At 39.7% G+C, this 24,560-nt stretch overlaps 1 protein-coding gene across 1 annotated transcript in view; it reads right to left on the bottom strand.

Moving 5' to 3' along the window:
• The window catches only part of LOC131061847 (phototropin-2), a 446,814-nt gene that overhangs the window by 273,899 nt on the left and 148,355 nt on the right, over positions 1-24,560 (bottom strand). The window lies entirely within an intron of this gene.

Raw genomic sequence — 24,560 nt, 5'->3', positions numbered from 1 at the left:
TTTAATTAATTTAATAAAGTGACTAATTAAATATTATTTCATAAAGTCACTTCTAGAAGCTTTTGGATGTTGGGGTAAAAAAGTATAAAGGGAGATCAAATTGAAGCTTCAAGGCAACTTGGATTTGCGATTTTGATTTCAATTGGGTTTTGTAGAACCAAGAGGTGTCTGCGGACTTTGGTCTTTGGGAACGAAAACTCCATAGATTGCATAACTTAGGGAGTGGAAGATCTCTTGAGGGGTTGCATTGAATAGATGATACTTTAGTCATCTCATTTGTGCTTTAATTGAGGCCAAGGGCCAACTTGCTGAGGTACGATTTTGGAGGAGTCAAGGGGAGACAATTTGAGTGTGAAGTCTTCATTGGTTGTACTACACATATGCCGATTTCACCTTCTAGATCTCTGAGTTATTGCTTCAGTATAATCAGAATTTAATCATGATTGAAGGTAGAACACGATGTACACATTGAGCCCAAGGAAGCCACAAAATTCATCCCTTGGCTGTAGTGCAATTTTCCTAGGAATGATCGATGGTTTGTGTGTGGAAGGAGGACTAAGCAGCAGTTTGATAACATTGTAATCTGAGTCTAATTGGAGTAGGTGCCACAAACTTAGTTTGCAGTAACTTAGTTTATGGTGTCAGTTCGGTTGGAGCAAATCGGACTTCATTCTATTCACCCACGATTTTGTGTAATGTCCCCATTCGGGATTTGACTTTATTTAGTCCTGAGACAACAATTTAAATTTAATATGAGAGTTGATATACTTTTATGAATATAATTTTATCAATTATGAGGGCATTTCATTATAATATTTGATTTATAATTCTAAGAATTAGTTCGAGAGATAAGACTTATCTTGCTATCTCAAATATGGAAAATTGATGAATATGCACAGGAGATCTTTATTGTCTATTTGAATGTACTTGATGTAAAGCTTTGTCTATTTATCTGCATAGGTGTATGTTTATATCACTCACAGTGATATGCTGCTGTCTCTGACATGAGCGTATCTGCTTGCAACAATGATTATTATGGTGCAATACTGATGGAACCAACTCAGATATGATTCTGCTTGGTGAATGCTCTCGATTATGGACCCACGGCCTTGCTCAACCTGAGCTCTCCTAAACTGGGATGAGAACTTCCCCCATCTGAGTGCTTAGTATGTTCAATATCATTCTAATTCATATCATCAAGAACAACGATGTTATTGTATGGAACTTAAGAACAATTTAGATCTGATTTTTCCATGCATCCCCCCCTTTAGGGAGTGTGATCAATGCCCTTTTATATCCTTGATCGGTAACATTATTTAGAGACATGTTCCTTCACAACAAAATGGTACATTTGATCTAATCGTATCTCCTCATAACCATCGGTCTTATTCATACTTAATGATTATTAGTTGTGCTTTGACTAATCGCAAATGTTTATGGATATCGTATATTCTTATGATAAAAATATTAATCCTTGTTTATTGCATTGGTATTATGTTCTTAGCAGATCGTTTTCCTTGTTGAGAATAGAACAAGCACAAACTTCTATCTTTCCTCCTTTGCGCGGTAAACACGAACAGGTATCGTGAAGATATAGGGACCGATAATTATCCTTCTAAGACTGTGATCGCCTGTATAATGGTTATAATAATTTAGAAGTATATAGTTGATATCTCTAATGCCCATTAGATTCCAATAATACTTTGCGAATTTGTCATTTGTCAAAGAGGCCATATAATCCCTCTAAATGTCAATTGCTTCCTTCAATTACCCAACGTATCGCGATTCATAGTACATCGGCTTCAATCATTATTTTGGTCGGTTATTACCACTTAGTTCCTACATGGAACTCATCGCTGAATGTTATTGTCAACCTGAAGAAAGTGTTTCAGGCTGAGTTCAAATTGCTTCGGGATGATAATGAGATCGTAGCCGAAATTTATAGTACAAAGCAAAATAAACATGAAAGTGTGAGGGTGTACAACCGGCGGCTTAAGGAGTTGTTGGGGAAGATGGAAAACCAACCAGTCGACGGATTGAAGAAGCATTGGTTTGTAGAGGGTTTGAAATCCTCCTTGAAGAGGAAAATGAAGGTGGTTCCCCCTACATCCTATGAATATGCCTATAACAGGGCCATGGATATAAAGAGCGAAGACAAAACGTCCCGGAAAAAGAAAAACAAGTCGGATGATGACTCGTCCAAGGGGAGCAACGGCGATGAGGAATCAAGCAAGAAGGTACAAGCCCTTCAAAAAAATATGCATCGAATGATGAAGGAATTTAAAGAAATGAAGGGAAGTAGTAGCAAAAATGAAGGGGAACTATGGTGTGCTGATTATAAAGAAGGTCACACTAAAGGCACGTGCCCTAAAAAGGCCTTTTGCGATATTTGTCACGTGTTGGGACACTCCACTAAGGAGTGCCCATACAACATGAAGACTAGAGGTGCACAAGTACTCCTTACCCAAGACCAGACATCAATGGCCGCAGCGGCGCGCCACAGTAGTCGGCCAGCACAACTACATCATCCGATGGCTATAAAAATAATCGGAGGGGAGGAAAAAACAACAATTTTAGCCGTCAGATATAGTATGATGCCAAAGCCCGACCAATAATTTAATGTCAAGCCTGTAGCGAATGGGGCTATTTTGCCAGGGATTGCCCGAAGGGAGAAATTTCGCAACACCTGTGTAAATGGTGTGGTCCAGGTGACCACGATGATGGGAACTGCCCAAAGTTAGGAGTGAACCTATTGACCATCGACAGACCGAAGGAAGAGGAGACGCTAGTAATCACAAGGGTGCAAGCAAAATAGGCTACATACCTAGACCCTTGTACAGGAAAAGGAGAGGATACGGGCAGCTAAAGACGACGTTGAAAGGGACATGAAGGAGCAAACGGAAACAACAAATGAGGCCAGCTGCACTTCTGCAGAATCCGAACAAAATATCCTCAGATAAGTATTGCAAACAGAGGTGTCCATAAAAATTAGGGACCTTCTCAACACTATGCAATGACTGAAGGAGGCCATTACCAGTGCCATAGATGTACCTATCAGTACGGCAGTACTCCTGTTGTCCTCATTTTTGTTTTAAAAAATGAAGGACCATTACATTAAAATTCTATCAAAAAATAAAAAATTTACTCTGTGGCACGCTTCTCGAGGCAAAATTTCACCTAATCCTTGGACTAGCTTAATCTTCAGTCCATTCTCGAACCATTTTTCAAATTTCATCACATTCTGGGTTCGTTTGCTATGTCTTTCCTTCAATTTCGGGTTTTTTCTCCCTGACTGCAGGTGGGAAACTTTCCTTGAATCGCAAGTTTTAATGATTTCCTTTGTTTTGGTCTTTGTAGGGAAATTTTTGGCTAATTACAAGTGCACTTTATTGAAAAAAGAACTTGTAACTTACTTTTTATTTCCCCCCTTGATGCTTTTTGGCATTTTAAGTCATAATAGGGATTTTTTGGATAAGTTACAAGTTAATTTTAAATTGCATATTTAAAAGTCACTTATAATTCTTTTGAAAAACCCCTATTTTAATGTCTTTTGCTTGTAATGGGGATTTTATTCTCCTATTACATGTGTTGAGTTATTAAAACTTGTTGTAGGGATTTTATTTTCCCTTTACAAGTTATTTATAATTTGCATATCTCTCTCCAAAACCCGATTTTGCTTAGAAATGGAATAAAGTGACAATTTTAAACTTGCTATTGTGCCCAAAAAACCCGATTTTCTCCATAAAGTGTAAATTGAGGAATTTTAAACTTGCAATTGGATTTCTAAAACCCAATTTTGCCTTGTTGAGAGAAAACTAACATTTTAAACTTGTAATATGAGAATTAAAACCTGATTTTTACTACTACACGTAAAATGAAACTTCTTGTTCATTCCCAAAAACCCGACCAGCAATATTGGAGGATTTTGTTGACAATTTCCACCGATTTTTGTGGAGAAATCTTAGGAGGAAGGCGTTTTGGATTCCTTGCTATTTTCATGCATTTTACAATTCTCTTCATGCCATTTCAAAGAAATTATCGCTAGTTTTATGGTGTTTTAACAAAAAAAACATTTTTGAAAAATGCCACGATTTGCCTCATTCAAGTGCCACGAATCTTGTCTTTCCTAAATCGTTTTGGCTTGTCTTGCCTAGGCGTGGAGGTTGGGCGCTTTACTTGACCGATTCTTCATGCTTTTAATGGGCATTTTGATACATATGATGTTTTTTCAAAAACGTGGCTAGGGTTTGAATCTTCTTTTGTCTATAAGAGATTCTTTCTCTTCACGATAGTTATATGTTTTGTTTTGTTCTTGCCTAAAATCGGTTTTGTGAGAAATTTTCCCCTTTGTTCCAAGTTTGCAAAGCAATTTGCAAATTGCATTATCTTTCCCCATTTTCCCTCTTTACTTGCATTCGGGATTTAAAAACCCGATTGCATGTAAGATGAAAATAATTGATCTTCCTTTATGGTTGTAATATTTTAACCATCTTTTGTTGAAATTCCAAGTCTCAAAGATGAAAAATACCCATTCTTCCAAAACTGGGTTTTTAAAACTTGATTACAAGTAAAAGTTCTTCCCATTTTTCATATGATCAACATGGAAAAGTTCTTCAAAAATCCATTCATAACCATCCGCACTTGTTGTTTTTGGTCATAAGCTTCATTTCCCTCATATCAAGATCCCTATTCCCACCATTTCATCCACTCATTTCACAACTTCATTCATTTTCCCCATTTAAAGTCTACCCGTGGTCAGCCATCCAGAACCCGAAAATGGTTCAAAATGCACTCAAAAAACACTTGTAAATGAGTTTTAAAGGTTCAATTACAAGTGCAAAATTGTAGTTACCCATTACACATATGAAGTTGCATGTTTGTTCTCCACAATTACAAGTTAATGCTCTTGTTTATCCCACACATGCAATGCAGCTTCCAAAACCCGAAATTCACTTGTGAGCCCATTTTTGCATCAATTTATCTCTTCCCTTGTTAGTCCGGTTTGCACACACGATCTACCAAATCAATGGATTAAGGCATGGGCCTTATTTTGCAAGCAGATTTCAATAATAGAGGATGATACAAAGAAGAGATACAACAACAATTCATGGTTGAGAGCATAAAATGCTTTCAAGACAAAGATGGTCATGACATGAAAAGAGGAAGGCAACCCTTTCCCTCCTGAAAAGATAGTACTAGCCCAAGAAAGAAGACGAGGATGCAAGTTCCCATTCCAGTTCAAGATGTCTTTACCAATCCAGAATACTTCAAGTTCTCGCATCTTGAAGCGACATGAAGATCATCACAGACAAAGGATGATGCAGTTAGAGTCGCGTCTTTAGACACATGGAATAGTTTTAGTTATGCATTTGTAATTTTGTTTTGACAAGTTACATGTAAAAAAAAATAACTTTGTAATTGCAAGTTAACTCATTACTTGCACTTTTGTAATTACATGTAAAACAACTACAAGTTTTGTTCAATTAGGACTGTAGTTGGAATAAGTCATAGTTAGTTATTGAATAAGTCTTAGTGGTTGAGAGAATTTCTCAAGTTAGTTGGGATCCTCCCACCTTTTTCTCATGACTCCTCTTCTATAAATACTTGAGGGGTCTATTGTAATCTTTATCTTTTTGAAAGCAAGCAAAAACTCTACCAAATCTGCAGCAAAGAAGTCTTTGAGATTTTATGTGTAAATTGAAGAATTGAAGAAAATTGCTCAAGCTTTGAGTCTTTGTGCTACATTCTTGAGTTTGTGTTCCATATTTCCTTTCTTGCAAGTGTTTCTTTGAGAACTTAATCGAATCTGATTTGCAATCTTTGAGCTGCAAGTATTGAAGATTAATTTAGTTAAAGTAGAAGTTCTATTGGAAAAAAGTTGTAAGACTTTGTTCTTACACTTGTTCTTAACATAATTTAGAAGTAGATTTTGTAAGAAATAGCTGTGAGTCTTTGAGCTTATACTACTTCCCATTGTTTTATGTAGAAAGGATAAGATATTTCAATCTTTGCGCTGTTATAATTTGTTCTTAATCAAATTAGTATAGAAAAAGGTAGATAGGACTTCACATAATCAAGTCTTTGAGCTTGATATTGCTGTCTCGTCCCTAAGGAAGTGACGGAAGTCTTTGAGCTTTCAGGAAACTTCATTTCTTTTCTCTCATTTCATTTCGAAAGTTGTTATTGTTGTTTTATATCGAATCGCTATCACTTTTCTGTGAAGAGAAAAGGATATTGTCTTTCTTGAAGGAAGAAGAAAGATTGTTGTCCCATCCTATTTTATTTTTAAAGTTATAGTTAGATAGGGGGAGCCTTCCCTTAATTAGGAGAGTTTTACTCACACACTGTGGTTGAAACCACAATTTTGTATATTCCCCCAAGCGAACAAAATTTTCAACCAACAACTCCACACGGAGATTCCGGTCAGCCCTTCGGCAGACCCAATGCTACTGGCTGTGAATAGCAGAAGACACCCTGTTGTAGTAGAAATGGAAATACTAGGTACGATCCTCACTGACACCATTGTCGATGGAGGATCCGAGGTGAACGTGCTCCCTGAAGAAACATGGAGGAAATTGGGAAAGCCGACATTGTGGCCGTCAACATTTAACTTGGTGGGGGCTGATCAGCATGGCATTAAGCCAATCGGGACTCTCATGGCACAACGGGTAACCATTGGCACTCAACCCTTCATTCTGGACTTTGTAGTTATCTCTCTTAAAAAGAAAGGTTATGATGCAATCCTTGTAGAGGATGGCTCATCGCGGCCAGAGTAAACCACAACTGGAAGCCTAATACGCTATCCATGGAAAGTGGGGGTCAGAAATTCGTCATCGACCTGAGGACGTAGATGGTGAGTGAGGAGTTGGCATCCTCCTCGGAAGAAGAACCTTCTGGGGCAAACAGAAGATGGAGCCCAATGATGAAGGTGTTTTAAAGCTGGAGGGTTGTTTTGAAGATGAGGTGGGCTCACTGAATGGAATTTTCCACTAGCAGATGGAGGATTATGAAGTCTTCCATCCTGCATGTCACATGTTGCAGACAAAAGAAGTACCAGACGAGAACGACATGTTATCACCTGCATATAGAGAATATAAGGAAGGGGTCACTCAAGTTAATGACACCCCGACGCACCAATTTGCTATAGACAGACCCATAAGGTACGAGGACCCCAACCTGAAGGAGACGAAGTTGGGGGATGAAACAAGTCCCAAGAATATTCTAGTTGGAGATGACTGGGACTCAGTGTTGAAGGAAGCAGCCTTCAAGATTTTCATGGAGTATAAGGACGTGTTCGCATGGACCTATGAAGACCTGAAGGGAGTTCCTCCAAAACTGTGTATCCACCAGATCCCATTGGTACTAGGAGCTCAACCGGTACGGGAGAGGTCGTACCGCATGAATAAAAACTATGTTGCCCAAGTGAACGAAGAGATTGAGTGGATGCTGGAGGCAAGGATTATATTCCGAGTTGAAACAAGTGAGTGGGTCTCACTGATCATGATATCACTGAAGGAGGCCAACCAAATCCACATTTGTGTGGATTTTTGGTGTCTCAATGCAGTCACCATAAAGGACCCGTTTTTGATACCCTTTACAGACAGCATCCTTGAGGAGGTAGTCGAACATGAGATGTACTCATTCCTGGACGACTTTTCAGGATACAACCAAATCTCTATAGTTGAGGAGGACAAACTGAAGACCACATTCGTGGTAGAAGACGGTGTATATTCGTACAACCAAATGCCGTTCGGATTGTGCAATGCTCCTGCTACATTCTAGATAATAGTTCTCCATATTTTCGACAAAATGTCTGTAGGGAATTTCAAGGCCTTCTTGGATGATTGGTCCATCTATAGTGGATAGGACAATCACTTGGTGGCATTACGGGAATGTATGGAATGATGTCGGAGGGTCCGACTAGCCTTAAACCCTAAGAAATGTAGGTTTATGGTGCCTCAGGGAAAATTGCTCAGCCACATTGTCTGTAAGGTCGGTTTGAAGACAGACCCGAATAAGGTAAGGATAATAGTGGAGATGGAGTCTCCAAAAGATGTGTCAGGAATCAAGTCCTTCCTTGGCCACATAGGGTACTATCAGAAGTTTATTAGCAGATTTCATACCCCTTGGACAAACTCACTCAGAAGGGGGATCCATACGTATGGGAGATGACGCAGACAAAAGCGTTTGAGGAACTAAAGACGAGGCTGGTGGCTGCACCCATTCTTGCCTACCCTAATTGGGAGAGAGAATTCCACGTCTGTGTGGATGCTTCTAACTATGCAATTGGTGCCACCTTAGCACAAGAGGGAGGACATGGGCTCGATCACCCCATCTATTTTGCTAGTTGGTTATTGTCGAAGGCAAAGAAGAATTACAGTACTACCGAGAGGGAAGCCCTCGGGATGGTTTATGCTGTGCAAAATTTTTGCCATTATCTGCTGGCGACCCTGTTTACATTTTATGTTGATCATCAGGCATTGATGTACCTGGTGAACAAACCTATTATTCAGGGGAGGATCAGTCGATGGCTTCTCCTCCTTTAGGATTTCACGTTCACAATTATTGTATGTCCCGACAAGAGCCATGTCATTGCCAATCAACTGTTACGGATTAAATCCGGAGAACCACCCGACAGAGTCAATGATGATTTTCTTGATGGCCATTTATTTCAAATAGTTGCATTACCATAATGGTACAGAAGCATCAGGGAGTACTCGTCAACCTTCCAGTTTCCAACAGACATGCTACCAGGAGAAAGAAGGAAGTTGGTTCTAAGAAGCAAGACATTTCAATTGATTAATGGGTTACTTTACAAAATGGGCCCTGATCAGGTATTGCGAAGGTGTGTTATGGAAGAGGAGATTCCAGGAGTGCTAAGGGAAGCACATGAAGGACCCATAGATGGTCACATGGGACCAAACACCATAGTGCAAAAAGTATTGCTTGCATGACTATGGTGGCCTACCCTATCTAATGATGCACGTGAATGGGTGGTGGGATGTGCTACTTGCCAGAGGGCAGGAAAACCATTGAAGAGGGACTTTATGCCCCTAAATCCTTCCCATGCCCAAGAACTGTTCAAGCAATGCGGTCTAGATTTCATTGGACAATTGAAGGCCAGCTATGCACGAAGGTGTCGGTACATTGTGGTGGCCACTAAATATTTGACAAAGTGGGTAGAAGCACGGGCACTGCCAAATAACTCTGCTTTGAGTACTTCAAGGTTCATTTATGAACAAATCATTACAAGGTATGGCATTCCTATTCAATTGACAAATGATAGAGGTGGGCACTTTGTGAACAACGTGGTTAAATTGCTCATGACGGAGTTCAAGATTTTTCATTCTTTGTCGAGCTCGTACTATCCCAGGGCCAACGGCCAGGTAGAGGCCACTAACAAAATATTGGTATCGGTAATCTATAAATCATCCAGGGTCAAACAAGAAGACTAGGAAGAAAAGCTACTATCCATACTGTGGGCGTACAGGACCATGTACAAAGTGACAACAGGGCAGACACCCTTTCAATTGATGTACGGTCAGGATGCCATTGTACCGGCGGAATTCATGGTACCTAGCCTACGGATAGCAATTGAGAACCGACTAGGAGACATGGAGAGTCTGCAGGAATGACTATCCGTGCTAGATAAGATGGACGAACGGAGAATGATGGCCCAATGGGCCACTGAAGCAGCTCAGCAACGACAAAAGTTTTGGCATGATAAGCATCTTAGACGTATGAAATTCCATCCAGGCCAATGGGTGTTGAAGTACAACGGCCGAAATGAGATAAAACTTGGGAAATTTAAAGTGAGATGGCCATTGAAAATAGACTTGCCATCAACAGGTCCAAATTGAAACCCTACCACGAGAAGCGCATAGGGGACCCGAGAGGCCAGGAGGACACCCGAGAGTCCGGAGGGGGACCCGAGAGGATGGAAGGGGACTCGAGAGGCCGAGCAAGCAACTCAAGAGGCACGGAACCAAAGCGGGAGACTCTCGAGGAAGGCAAACCGAGAAGGATGAAGGGCGATCCCAAAGACACGGGACCCGAGCCGAAGACTCTCTAGACAATTAGATTAGGAAATTGAAAAAAAAAAATTTAAATAATTTGAAAGTATAAAAAAAATTAAAAGAAAAAAAAATCGGTGGCCACGGCGAAACCATCGTTGGGGGCCACCGTACGATGGAACCACCACGGGAGTCCACCGTACGGTGGAACCACCACGATCGACCACCGTGTGGTGGGATATCGTGCGGTGGGACACCGTACGGTACACCACCGTCGACGGAGGTCATTGGTCTAGGGCAGAACTCGACGGGTATTCATGCACCGTACAACCTTCCCAGCCACCGTACAACACCAAGCTTTCGAGTGACCCCCAGTCATCGTGCGGCTCAGCCACCGTACGGGTTCACTCCACCATCCGACAAACCACTCCACCATACAGATAACCTCTGTACGAGCTCGAGACGCCTGAAAAAGCATGGCGATGGCGGCAGTGGTTTAAAAGAGGGTGAAAGGAAAAATACCACAGCACGACAAGGATAAACGATGGTGATGGCATGTGAGAAAAAAAAAAAAACAACTGGATTGAAAAATCATTCTCGGAGCACACCTGGGGCGTTGCCCCTAGACCCTGCAAGGGGCACTGCCCCTCGACCCCGCTAGGGGCACTGCCCCCAGACCCCCATTTTATTTTTGAGCTACAATACACTTTTTGAGTTGGGCGAAGGCATCAGAAAAGTTGCAGTAAGTGTTGGGGTTGTTCCATACTGTGAGAAAGGAGCCTGAAGCTAAGCATTGGCGGGGAAGCCATAAGCCGTAGAGGGAGACGGATTTGGAGGTTGCGAACAAATAGAGTTTGAAGGAAAGGCATAGCAGGAACACGAAGTCGTACGACACTAGGGAGTTATTCAATTTAGTTATCAGCCTTTGGGGAGTGTGATGGAGGATTTGAGGCGTCTCCTAGCCTTTGTGCCAGAAGGTTGTGGCCACTTCCAGGCATGAATGGTACACTTTGAGGAACTCAGAGTATGTCTCGGCTAGACGTGAGGTTGCCATGGTGGATGCATAGAGGGCTCAGGAGGAGCTGACCACGAGGTTGGAGGCAATAGTAGCATGAGACTTAGCTCAACGTACCCAGGAGTTGGATGCTGGGAGGGCAGCACGGGTGGCAATCGAGGACAAATTGGCTAGGGAGACAGTATCATTTGAGTAGCAGTTGGTGGATGCTGAGACTGAAAAGCGTGTTTTGCAGACAACTTTGGTTTAGGCACCGGAGGACTGTGATGTCAAGGAAAAAAAAGAACTCCTTGCGGAAGCAATAATGGTGACATCCGCACTTGAGCATCGGATGGTAGCAGAAAAGGGTTTTCAGGTGAGGACGCAGTAGGTGTATGAGTTCCGGGCTCGACTGGTGTCAACAGTTCCTGCAATTCTATACCTTGATTCTGCTTAATGTATGAACATCATCTCTATTTTGTATTAAGTTGTCCAGAGGCGACTTCTTTTCTTGCGGGGGATGATGTTGCCGGGAATAATCATTATGTCATGTTGTCGTATTATGTTATGTTGTCGTCGGTAATTATGAGTTATGGCAGTCAGTTAGTCCTCCCGAAGGGCAGTGGTGTTGGTTGAAAATTTTGTACACTTTGGGAAATATACAAAATTGTGGTTTCAACCACAGCACACGAGTAAAAACTCTCCTAATTAAGGGAAGGCTCCCCCTATCTAACTAAAACTGAAATAAAAACAGGATGGGACAACAGTCTTCCTTCTTTCTTCAAGAAAGACAATATCCTTTTCTCTTCACAGAAAAGGATAGCGATTGAATATGAACAACAGTAACCACTTTCAAGTAAAATGAGAGAAAGGAAATGAAGTTTCCTGAAAGCTCAAAGACTCTCGTCACTTCCTTCGGGATGGGACAGCAATATCAAATTCAAAGACTTCATTATAGGAAGTCCTATCTACCCTTTGCTATACTAATTTTTACGACAAATAAAAGACAACAACTCCAAGACTGGAATAATCTATTCTTTCAACACAAAGATAAGAACTAATGCAAGCTCAAAGAGTTGCTGCTATTTCTTATCAAACAATAATTTTCCTCAAGAATAGACACAAGCTCAAAGACTTGCTGCTCTTTCTAGAGATTTTCCTATTTTAATTAATCTTCTCCACTTGCAGCTCAAAGACTTCAAATCAGATTGGACTAAGCTCCTTTAGAAACACTTTGCATAGAAGAAATAAAAAGATTCAAACTCAAACATGTAGCTCAAAGACTCAAAACTTGAGTAATCCTTCTTTATTATTCTTCAAAACCTTCAATTCACATACATAAGCTCAAAGACTTCTTGCTGTAAATTTGGCAGAATTTTTGCTTGCTTTCCCAAAAGATAAAGATTGAAATAGACCCCTCAAGTATTTATAGAAGAGGAGCCTTGAGAAAAAGGTGGGAGGATCCTAACTAACTTGAGAGATTCTCTCAACCACCAAGACTCATTCAATAACTAACTGAGACTTCAATAACTAACTAAGAGTTATTCCAACTAACTAAGACTTATTCCAATTACAGTCTGTAATGTCCCTAGTGGGGAGTTGTCTATTCGAAGCTTAATACCTACAAACAAACGTTAGTACTCCCAAAATATGAAAGATAAGTAAACATGTGTATTTAAGTATGCTATTTATACAAGTAGTAAAGACATGTTATTCTACATATTCAACAATTAAATGCTCATTGATTGATTGCTAACTATACAAAATGGAAACATTCCTTAGGTTGATTTTACCTTGATTGACCCAACCCTCTATTGAGAACTCTTTCTCGGTTAGGACAATCCAGGTAATATCCACCTAAGGTCTCTATGGGATCTCTATTAATGAGTGAATGCTCTCAAAACTTGGCAGAGATCCCACCCCTGTCCAAGCTTCCCTATCATTTTTTTTAATAATTCGATTTATTATGATTGTTTATTTATTAATGTCTTTTATTTATCATTCACTACTTTTATTATTTAACCATTTAACTTAATTTATATTTTAATATTTAATTTTTACTATTTTTATTATTTCGTGTTATTATTAGTTACTCTTTATTTAAGAAAATCATGATTTATTGTTCATTGCAAATAATGATTTATTATTTATTATTTACTTGATTTATAATAATAATTATTATTTATGATTTTATTATTATTTACAAATAACAATTTATGATTTACTATTTATATTGACAATGATCAATGTGTCTTTAACAAATTTAAGTACTGGGATATATTTATTAATGGGGGGTCATTGCAGTCCCTCCCTCCCGACTTTGCGTGTCCTCAAGCATTTTAAGAGCCTCTTCCTTCTCCCAAGTACCATCTTCATTGGGTAGTCCTTTCCATTTGATTAGGACCTCTTTCACGGTTCGATTCATCAACTTTTTCTCTCTAGTATCAATGATGACTTCTGGCTCTAGAATAAGTTGTCCCTCATCGTCAAGTGGGGGCAATGTTTCACATGGTACCACTTGTCCCAAAACTCTTTTTAATTTGGATACATGAAATACATTGTGAATTCGGCTGTCTTTGGGAAGCTCTAATACATAGGCCACTTCTCCTACCTTCTGTGTTACACGGTACGGTCCATAGAATCGGGGTTTGAGTTTCTCTGTCCCATTCTTTTTGATGGATGTTTGTTTATATGGCTGCAACAGCAAGAAGACTAGATCCCCTATTTCAAATGATCTCTCCACTAGCTTCTTGTCTGAATAGAATTTTTGCTGATTTTGGGCATGATGTAAATTGTCTCTAAGTGCCTTCATGAGGTCAATGTTCTTTTGGATAAACTCTTGAGAACTAGGTACTTTGCTATCTTGGGTGTTCAATCCTCCAAAAAATGGGGCCTCATAACTGTATAGTGCTTTGAATGGACTCATCCCTATAGACAAATGGTGGGTGGTATTATAACAATATTCTCCCAGATGCAACCATCTAATCCAACTTGTTTGTTGGCCCGTGACATAGTTCCTTAAGTACCCTTCTATCCATTTATTTACTATCTCTGTCTGCCCGTCAGTCTGGGGGTGATAACTAGTGCTTGGTGTTAATGTTGTTCCTGCTAACCTAAAAAGTTCTTGCCAGAACTTGCTAAGGAATTTACTATCTCTATCACTTACAATGTTCTGGGGAAGCCTGTGGAGGCGGAAGACTTCTCTAAAGAATAGTTCTGCTATTTGTTGTGCTTTAAACTCTGAGGAGGTAGGGAAAAAGTGAGCATATTTTGTGAGTCTATCCACCACTACATAAATGTTGTCTTTCCCCTGAACTTTGGGTAATCCTGTTATAAAATCCATAGATATACTTTCCCATTTCTGGCTTGGGATAGGGAGTGGTTGTAATAGTCCTGCCGGATGTGATAATTTTGTTTTACTCTGTTGACATGTCATGCATTCCCGTACATATTTGTAAACGTCGTTCTTTAGTCCCTTCCATGAGTATTTTTCTCTTATATGTTTCTATGTTTTATAGTACCCTTGGTGTCCAACTAGAGGGCTATCATGATACTCCCTCAGAATGGTGTCTTTTATTTTAGATTCAGGGGTTAAATATACCCTACCTTTGTAGAGGATAACACCATCCCAAACTCTGAATTCTTCACTAGGCATCTTCCCTTCCATAATCTCGGCAATCAGGGGGTCTTTGGCGTATTCTGCTATGATATCTTTTTCCAATCCTTTGTAATTTTAGTGATAGTGTTGATGTGGGGTCATCGGGTTAAGGCATCTGCGGCTCCGTTATTCACTCCTTTAACATACTCTATATCAAAATCATATGCTTGGACCCTACTCACCCATTTTTGTTGTCTATCATTTAGGTCCCCCTGGCTCAGGAAGAAGCGCAAGCTGTTATGGTCTGTTTTCACCAGGAACTTTCCACATACCAGGTATTGTCCAAACTTTGCTAAGGCATGCATTATGGCCAGCATTTCTTTATCATAGATGGAATAATGTTTCTCTATTTCTGTGAGCTTGCAACTTTCGAAGGCTATCGGGTGCTTCCTTTGCATAAGAACAGCCCCGATACCTTCCCCTGATGCATCACACTGTAGTTCAAATGGTATGGAGAAATCAGGAATGGCCAATACTGGGCATGAACTCATGGCTTCCTTGAGTTGTTCAAAGACTTGTTGGGCTCTGTCACCCCATGAAAAAGCTCCCTTTTTGGTCAAGTCTGTGAGCGAGGCCGCTATCTTGGAGAATCCTTTTACGAATCGTCGGTAATAACTGCATAACCCCACAAAACCTATAAGTTGTGTGAGAGTTTTGGGACTAGGCCCTTCCTTGATGGCTCTGATTTTTTCTTCATCCACACTTACCCCTTCTACATTAATTTTATGCCCTAGGTAGAGTATTTCCTTAAGGCCAAACTAACATTTCGAGATTTTGGCATATAGTGACTTTGTCTCTAGTATATTCAGAACTTCCTCAATATGTTTGAGATGTTCCTCCCATGTTTTGCTGTAAATGAGAATGTCGTCAAAAAATATGAGAAGAAACTTCCTTAATTGTTGCCTGAAGGTGTGATTCATACAAGATTGAAAGGTGGCTGGAGCGTTCGTAAGTCCAAATGGAAGCACTAAAAATTCGAAATGCCCATAATGACATCTAAAGGCTGTTTTTTGCACATCTTCCTCCCTCATTCTGATTTGATGGTATCCTAACCTTAATCAATCTTGGAAAAATAACAAGCTCCATGTAGTTCATCCATCAGCTCGTCGATCCTAGGGATAGGATATCTATTTTTTATGGTTTTCTTATTTAAGGCTCTATAATCAATACACATTCTCATGGTTCCATCTTTCTTCTTGACTAACACCACTGATGAGGCAAAAGGACTACTGCTGGGCTGAATGTGACCCATTTCCAATAGCTCCTTATTGGTTTTTCTCAATTTCCTCTTTAAACTTGTGGGGGTGTCTATAAGGCGTGGTAATCACTGGTTTTGCTCCTTCTAATTCAATAGAATGTTCAAAACCTCTTTTTGGGGGAAGGCCAGTTGGAATATCTCCAAAAACCTTTTTGTATCTTTCAAGGATGGGTTGGACATCTATATGAATTCTCTGTTCATCTGAAGGACTTTTACCTAGTATCATACATTGAGCTACCCATTCACCTTGATCATGTCTAAGGATTTGTTCAATTTTATTACAAGACACTAGCTTGGGACACCCATCCGGCATGCCTTTTAAGATTACTTCTTTCCCTTCATGCTCAAAACATATCTCTAAATTAGGGCTATCCATAACGAAACACCCCAAATAATTTATCCATGGCATTCCAAGGATAACATCATTTTGTATGTTTGCTACATAAAAATCTCTTTTGATTGTATGTTTCTCAAAAGTGATTTCTACTTGAGGGACTATTTTTGTACATTGATTTATGGATCCATTTGCAAGGGCGACCTTAAATCCTGAAAACTTTTGGGTTTTTACTCTTCTTTTTGCCACCAAGTGTTGGCTAATGAAATCATGCGAAGTGCCTGTGTCTACTAAGGCAACCACCTTCTGTCCTTTAAGAGTTCCCTTAATTCGAAAAGGTCTATTCATGTTCTGAGTGATGACTGCCAGTGATCCCTCTGTTTCGTCGATCTTAGCCCTCTTGCTAAATTCTTCTATTTGGTTTAATCTGCCTCTCTTACATTCATGCCCTCTTTCCCAAGGTTCTCTACATTTGAAACATAATTTTTTCTTCATTAATTCATCCCTCTTTTGGCACCTATGTCCTGCACTCCAGGGCTCCATACATAAATAACATGGTTTCTCTAAATTGTTTTTTCTTGAATCATCTCTTCGATAGGATAATTTGGAGGGGTAGATCTTTGTCTTTTCTTTGGATTGGTTAGACTCAACCCTCCTTGCCTTCCTGATAGCCTCAGCTAAATTTTGGGGTTCGAATGGTTTCACTACATTTTTGGTTAGGTCTTTGAGCCCCTCTATAAACATATGAGTTAGCCGCTTCTGGGATAGGTCAGGAATCATGACAGATAATTCTTGGAATTTGCTAATAAATTCATCCACTGTGCCAATTTGTTTGAGGAGCACTAATTCTTGCAAATACCATTCGTAGTCTTTTTTGTCAAATCTGTTGTAAAGTTTTTGAGAGAATTCCCCATAGGAGTTAATACTTTGATGACCTAGGGAAACAAGTCCATCATGCCACCATTCATGAGCTGCTCCTTCTAGATGGAGAATCGCAAATTGGAGGGCGTTCTCTTCTGTTATGGGGCTTAGAGTGAAATAGTTATTCAACTTTTGTAACCATGCATGGGCTGTGAGTTTCCCTGATCCGTCAAAATTGGGAAGGGATACTTTATTCACTTTGTGTTGGAGTTCTTTATTTTTATGCTTCCGGGGTGCTTCCCTATGCTTGTCCTCGTAGAAATCTCTAAAGGATACCACTTCCCTGATATGAGGGTCTAGATCGGCATATGCTTTTGCAATGTCCTCAGTGCTAGTTCTGTGTTGTTCTACTCCCTCCTCTTCCCGAGATGGTTCATCATGAGGTAAGAATTGGGGTTGAGGCATCCTGGACGTTGAGCATTCATTATTATTCTCTGAATGATTAGAGCTAATATCCCTTTTATCGGTAGTATGCCCTTTATTGGTTGAGTTCCCCATAGATTTCAAAGCTTGTAGGAGGGCCTGATTGGATTCTTTCATCTCCTTAATCAGGGTGTGATTTGTTTGTTCCAAATAAGATCTCATCTCATTGGCGAATTCGTTCATGTTGGGTTTCTTCTTCCTCTGGTAGACTAACATAAACTCCACAGGATGGCAGGATTATGTTTTGATACCACTGTAATGTCCCTAGTGGGGAGTTGTCTATTTGAAGCTTAATACCTACAAACAAACGTTAGTACTCCCAAAATATGAAAGATAAGCAAACATGTGTATTTAAGTATGCTATTTATACAAGTAGTAAAGACATGTTATTCTACATATTCAACAATTAAATGCTCATTGATTGATTGCTAACTATACAAAATGGAAACATTCCTTAGGTTGATTTTACCTTGATTGACCCAACCATCTTTTGAGAACTCTTTCTCAGTTGGGACAATCCAGGTAATATCCGCCTAAAGTCTCTATGGGATCTCTATTAATGAGTGAACTCATTAATGCTCTCAAAACTTGGCGGAGATCCCACCCCTGTCCAAGCTTCCCTATCTTTGACATATGCATATGGTTAACCTCTACAATATATATATTGCCTCTAAGAGATTCATTACGAATCTCCCTCTGGATTCCTGAATTGGAACCATGACATTCTAAAAATGCCCTCTAGTCTCTTTGAGTTCTCTTAAGAGAAACTCGATATTCCCATTGTATGCCTCTGCCGAGATCCTCCTTGGTCTCTCGGTATTCTATTGTATACTATCTATGTAATAATTCCTCTAGCTACTCTATACAGCCCCTGAAATCACCCTCTATTACTCTTAGAATGCTTATATTTGTTTAATGCTATATGCAAACTATAATTATAAACTTGTGAGTAACAGTGATTATAGGCAGGCGCTAATTATTACATAAATAATAGTATCATGATTGTATTATTGATTCTAGCTCTGCATACCTATGAAGTGTTCAACATAGCTACTGTAACCATGCTCTTCACATTAATATGTAAATTACCTGTTGGTCTTGTTGACTTATTTGTGGATTTTGGAGATTGCGTATACCCTTTGTTCCTTCCCTTGTGACTATGCTCTGGGGCATCCGCACTGGGGGTTCTTTCTCTTTGGTTTACTGCCAATGGCAAGGCATAGAAGTGGCAGCTCTCTTCCTACATATCCGCCTGTATGCTGGGGCTACACGGGGCATACAAACCCGAGCTCTTGTCGCGTGACTGCTTGCTGGCAGTGTTGACGACCTCTTGCAATATACGCACCTCCCACACCCTTCCGCTCCTCTCCCCCTCCGTGTTTTCCAGATGCGTTATCCATATGCACCGTGGGATGCTTCCTCTACGGCCATGACTCGTGGTCGTGACATTTGGATGTCACGATATTGGTTTTATTTGATATGTTCAGTTTAATTAATCTTTTACGCATATCCTTTGCTATTCGTTTATACTCCTCTATTCATTTTTTTTAATAATTCGATTTATTATGATTGTTTATTTATTAATGTCTTTTATTTATTATTCACTACTTTTATTATTTAACCATTTAACTTAATTTATATTTTAATATTTAATTTTTACTATTTTATTATTTCGTGTTATTATTAGTTACTCTTTATTTAAGAAAATCATGATTTATTGTTCATTGCAAATAATGATTTATTATTTATTATTTACTTGATTTATAATAATAATTATTAATTATGATTTTATTATTATTTACAAATAACAATTTATGATTTACTATTTTAATTGGCAATGATCAATGTGTCTTTGACTAATTTAAGTACCGGGATATATTTATTAATTGGGGGTCATTGCACAGTCCTAATCGGACACAACTTGTAGTTGCTTTACATGTAATTACAAAAGTGCAAGTAATGTGTAACTTTTTTTTTTCAAAAAATACTTTTACATGTAACTTCTCAAAACTAAATTACAACTAAAGATTACAAAAGAGGGAAAATTCAACTAAGTGTTGAAAAACACTTAAGTTACATTTTGTGAATACACAAATCCTTGAAATTTCTGGATGCTCATTTGTAGTTCCTCAGGATTTGGTTCATGGGTGTTCTTGGAAACAACCATGGTCTTCACAATAGTGTCGTGACACCGGAGGAGCGCAGAATTGTTTTTATCCAGGATAGACTGGATTTCATGCAGAAAGACTTGGTGTTTCATCAATGTTTGAATTGAAGTGGCCGAGAATTGTTCGCTCCTCCATTCATTATGAATCCTCATCTGTAAATCAGCAAGAACTTCCTCCTCTGGAATCAGCTCTCCATCCTGACTTACTATGTTACAAGAGGCACTTTCACAATGTGAGACAATATCGTGGTAAACTTCACCTCGAAATCTCTTTGCATCACCGACCTCCTCAATGAGGGATTTAAGAACAAGGGTCTTGTTTTCCAGGAGTTCTTCAAATTCCAAGTACATGACCCTAGAAGAGATGATGGCATGCTCCTGTAGAACACTTAGCTGTTGTTGGGGCATGGTACGCCAGATTGTCAAACTTTCTTCAACACTTTCCAAATTCTTTTTGAAAGTATTAGAAGTTTGGTCCAGTTTCTCCTCAATAGTCTCCAACTTAGACATCATGTAAAAAATGTCTTTCATTGCCTGTGCACATAGATCGTGAAGCTGATCAACCCAGGAATCCAGTGCTTGTACCTTTTGAGTAGCCCTTTCCACTCCACAAGTCGATTCTTGGGAACCAGAAGAACCTATGGAGTTACTCCCTTTAGCAGCAGGTTTTGTGATTTTATGAATGGCTTCCATAAGCTGTCAGTTTTCCTCTTCTAGCATGTCTTTCTTCGCTAGGAGCTCATCACACCTTTGCACCAATGAAGCAACAGAAAACTGAGCATCATGTTTCATGACCTCATGCATTTGTTTGCCCAACTCTATCCTTGTAACCTTATAATCAGCAACTGACATTTCATCGAGTGGCTTATCTGCAATAGGTTCTCCACAATTTCAGCTACCTTCATCTTGTTACTGTCAACAGTTACTCTGGAGATAGTCTTGGCCTTATTAGCAACTTTGGATCTGGACTGTTTCAGTTGCTAATAGTCAAAGGCATCAGGTGAGATTTCTTGCTTCTTCCTTTTCGGGGTGAAAGAACTAAGCCTTGGAGGCAAAGTCATCAACTCCCCTCCAATAGCAGTTGTAGGCAAAGGAGAAGCAGTTTCTGTTTGAATTACCATGGTCATCCTGGGAGGGAAATCTATTTGGACAGTGACCACGGTTTGCTCAGTTACCAATGGACATGAAGATTGCCTCATGAATTCTTCAAAATCAGAAGTGGAAGAATCAATTTCTGATAACTGGATATGAGTACGAATATCCTCAAGAACTTCCAACACACCGTCTTGTTGAGGATCAAGAGATGGCTCGTATGCTGAAATGGGAATAGCATTCTTAGGAGACTCATCCACTTGCAAATCAGGAGGAGAAAGTGGTGTCTCAATGGGAACTGGAGGAATGATCTCATGAGGCGAGTCTGAAACTGGAGACTTAGGAGCATCATCAAATTGCTGCCCCTCTTCTGGATTATCCAGATCAATCACCTGAACATGGAATCGTGATTTTTCCTTCCCACGAACTGTCGTCTCCTCAGGAGGAAGCACTACTGCACGACTGACTCGCAACTTGATCCTTGTGCCCGAAGATGAAGCACCCTCCTTCTTGTCAATCTGAATCTCAGACTTCCATCCAAGAGGCCCCGTAGAATCATCTTATTTACCAATCTTGATTTTTATAAGTCTAACAACATTACTTTTCAGCCATGCATTGGTGTTGGCCAAGATAGGCTGAAATCTGTGAAGGATGGATACGCACTCTTTGTGCAACCATTGGATCAAAGGAAGTGGAGCTTCCTCAACCCTCTGTGAAATGTATTCAGGATCAAGTATATGCCATCATCAATCATCCCTTGTGGGATATCCACCAAGTTCAAATCAACAATTTGCTCAACAGTGAGCCTGCAGTAATCCATCTTCAGAACTTCGACTTCTGTGTGGAGATCTACCCGAATGTCTTCAATGCGATGAACATGCACACAAAGGATTTCTTGATCGTCTCCTTCATACCCCTATAATCAAAATCAGCTCTAGGTTTTTGAGCTTGATTTCCTGCAATTCAGTCTCCATGGCCTTAGCCTTCACAGATGTGACAAGGGAATACCGACTGATTTTCAATGGGTTTGTGGTAGAGATCCCTATTCCAACCTTGTGCGTAGCAGACTGAAAAGTGTGAACAGCCATGATCTGTCTTCCTAACTCCATAAGAATGATCTTATCAAGTGGGTATCTGGGAAGCATGTATGGTTGACCATCATAGCATCCGATCCTCATATAGGTGAAGGTGGGAAACTGTAGAAACAAACATCCATACTCGCACACCTTATCCCTTGCCTCATTTGATACTCTCTTGTTCCTGAGATTTCTATGAAATAGACACATGAAATATCCAAAGAATGCATCTTGGACTCTTCGGAAATGCAGTCTACTGGGTCTCAATGGCGACTGGTCATAATACTCCCAAACTGGTATAAGTGAGCGATCACCCTAGGTAGAAAGACCTAGAAAGTGTCTAGAAAGACCTGGAAAGTGTCTAAGTGATGCTGCTAAGTATACCAAATATGAATTCATGAAGAAGGTCATGGTGGCAGGAACTGCTGCAAGTTGTTCGCACAAGGCATCGCTAATGACTTCTCCCCATGAAATGTGATGAGACTACCATATGAACATGATGAACTTGTACATCCATGGCTCAAAGACGTTGGAATGCTCAAGGCCCATCATCCTGCTGAGGAGGGTTATGGTGTCTCCTATCTCCCATTTGAAATCACAGTGGTACAACTTCGCCCACCTTGAGAAGGAAGCTCGTGGCTCTTGGATCCACCTATTGATGTGTCGCTTACAATCTTTTTCCCTCTACACATAATACTCTGTTGCACTTTCTTTGGAGATTTCCATATAAACAGGTGCAAGAGGTATTTTGAAGACCTTCTCGATCATATCTGCATCAAGATGAATTATAGCTTTGCCATCATCATTTTTGATGACTCTTGACTCTTTGTCAAAATGATGGGCACAAGCAAGAACAAATTCAGGTTCTAGGGCAGCCACCGGGAAAGAAGATGCATGGTGCATATGGCTGTCCAACAACCGCTACAAGTTATTATCCTGTGGATCTTCTACCCTTTTGACGAATTCTGACATATCAACGTGCCATATTTCCATGTCTCTGATGCAATCCAAAGGCGAAGAAACCTGGGAAGGTGCAATCTCGTTCTGATATTTGTCATACTTGTATTTCATCTTCTTTGGAGTTGGATATGCCGGCAAATCTGACATTGATTGTGAACGTGGAATACTATGATGAAGACTTAAAAGAGTTAAAGCAACATCATAGTCAACTGCAAATATCTTTCTTCCTTCTCCGAATGGGAAAAACTTCATTTCTTGAATTTCACGATTTTGTGAGAGGACGAGGGGAAATATGTTGAAATGGGAAAATCTTGACTTTGACCAATTTTGGATCTTGGAGAAATTTTCGCGAGTATACAAGTTGGAAAGAATACACATGCAATCGGGGTTTTAAAACCCGAATGCACGTATACTTGTAAATTTGCAAACGGAGAAATGGAAGAAAAATGAGATTTTGACTTGCAGAAAATGACGGAAATGAAAAGTACGGATATGGTAAATATGAATGGATAGAAATGGGAAAATCCAGGAAAGTCATTTTCATGAAAATGGGAAGAACTCTTCAACATGTAATCCGGTTTTTAAAACCCAAATTTGAAAGGGAGAGGTATTTCACACTTTTCAACTTAGAATTTTAACCAAAAATGGTTAAATTCCTTAACCGTAGGGGAAGAATAAGAATTTCCAGCGAATTTTTAATCGGTATTAAAAATCCCGAATACAAGTAAAGAGGGAATTTTGGGAAGAACAATGCAATTCGAAAATTGCATACTAAGGGGAAGATTTCTCTCACAAAAACCGATTTTTGGGGAAGAACAACATATATCCAAAAATGCAACTAAGAAAGAAAACCAAGAAAGCAAGAAAATAACAAAATGAAGGAAAGAAAGGAAAGAGAACATACCTTTCTTGAAACTGAAAAAGCTTCTCCAAATATGCAACAATCTTTGGATAGAAGAAGAAAAACCAATAAATAGAAGCAATCCGTAATGCCAAACCCTTATCACGTTTTTGCAAAAATGGTCCAAACTGAAAAACGTGGCAGCAATCCCAAATTTGAAGGGCCAAAATGCCAATGAGAGAGCATACCTAAGAGAGTTGTAGCAAAACGCCTAAGGAGGAGAAGAAGATATGGTGTTAAATCCTTGCAAAACGCAGCCAAAGGAAACACGTGGAGAAAAACATGGCCACCAAAAGCATCTTCAATGGCGTCATTAAATAGCTCGAAACTCCTCCCAAACTCCATGCCTAGGTGAGAGAGGTCAAATCAATTTAGGAGATTGCAGCTTGTTGGAGGTTTGATCAACCAAAATGTGGCATTAAAGAAAAACGTGATTGCTGATTTAGGGCGAAAAACCAGTCAATACAACCCCCAAATGGCATGACAAGTGGTTCCAAATGCACAAGAATAGGGTAGAAACCAAAATGCCTCTCCTTCCTTGAAGATCTCCACAAAAATCAATTGAAAACTTCAACAAATTCACTTCCAACTGAAAATCGGGTTTTTTGGAGAGAAGAACAAGTTCGAAATGCATAAGGGAATGAAAATCGGGTTTTTTAGAACAAATGACAAGTTCTAAAATTCACTTTTTCACTCACTAGGCCAAAATCGGGTTTTTTGAGCCAAATAGCAAGTTTTATTTTTGACTTTTTCACTTACAAGG

Source organism: Cryptomeria japonica, chromosome 4 (assembly GCF_030272615.1).
Source record: "Cryptomeria japonica chromosome 4, Sugi_1.0, whole genome shotgun sequence".
NCBI classification, from domain to species: Eukaryota; Viridiplantae; Streptophyta; class Pinopsida; order Cupressales; family Cupressaceae; genus Cryptomeria; species Cryptomeria japonica.
The sequence above is the reverse complement of the archived record's forward strand: the minus strand, read 5'-3'. Positions and strand labels throughout refer to the sequence as shown.